The 597-nt window shown below is 33.5% G+C and overlaps 1 non-coding gene across 1 annotated transcript; it reads left to right on the top strand.

Moving 5' to 3' along the window:
* The first annotated feature begins 234 nt into the window (after positions 1-234).
* TRNAS-GCU (transfer RNA serine (anticodon GCU)) lies at positions 235-322 on the top strand. The gene has a single exon. It is a non-coding gene; the product is annotated as a tRNA-Ser (tRNA).
* The last annotated feature ends 275 nt before the right edge of the window (positions 323-597 follow it).

Here is a 597-nt window from a genome sequence, read left to right as displayed (position 1 = left end):
CCCGCTAAAGAGAAAATCTATTTGATTGTCTCTCGGCCAATATCGATTTTTAGAAAGAAAAAACAAGAATTTTCTTCTTTTTTTATTAACATTAAGAAAAAAGAATATAACTAAAATGGAATTGGCAATATAATTTTTATAGACTTTTGAAAGAAAAAAAAGGGGTTTTTTTGCAACCATTATTTCTTATTTCTTGCCTATATCATATCACGGAAACCTTTCGCTTTGGAACGTGGAGAGATGCCTGAGTGGACTAAAGCGGCGGATTGCTAATCCGTTGTACAATTTTTTTGTACCGAGGGTTCGAATCCCTCTCTTTCCGCTCCCTTGGATCATTTGGGACTTTCGAATTGGAAAGAATTCTGACCCCCGGATTTTCTCATAGATAAATGTACGAAACAAATCCAATAAGAAAAAAAAAAATAAACGGAATTATTACTCCTCGCGTCCAGGATTCCGTCCTGGGTCATTAGATAAGAATCCAAAGATAAAGAGTGAAACAAAGAATATCACTACTGTATAAACAAAAAGTTTGAGAGTAAGCATTACATAATCTCCAAGATTTTTTTTTAAGGAATAGATTACCAGTTTTTCCTT

The sequence above is a fragment of the Triticum aestivum genome, unplaced genomic scaffold, assembly GCF_018294505.1.
Source record: "Triticum aestivum cultivar Chinese Spring unplaced genomic scaffold, IWGSC CS RefSeq v2.1 scaffold35025, whole genome shotgun sequence".
Lineage (NCBI taxonomy): Eukaryota > Viridiplantae > Streptophyta > Magnoliopsida > Poales > Poaceae > Triticum > Triticum aestivum.
Note: the sequence above shows the minus strand (reverse complement) of the source record. Positions and strands in the feature narration are given on the sequence as shown.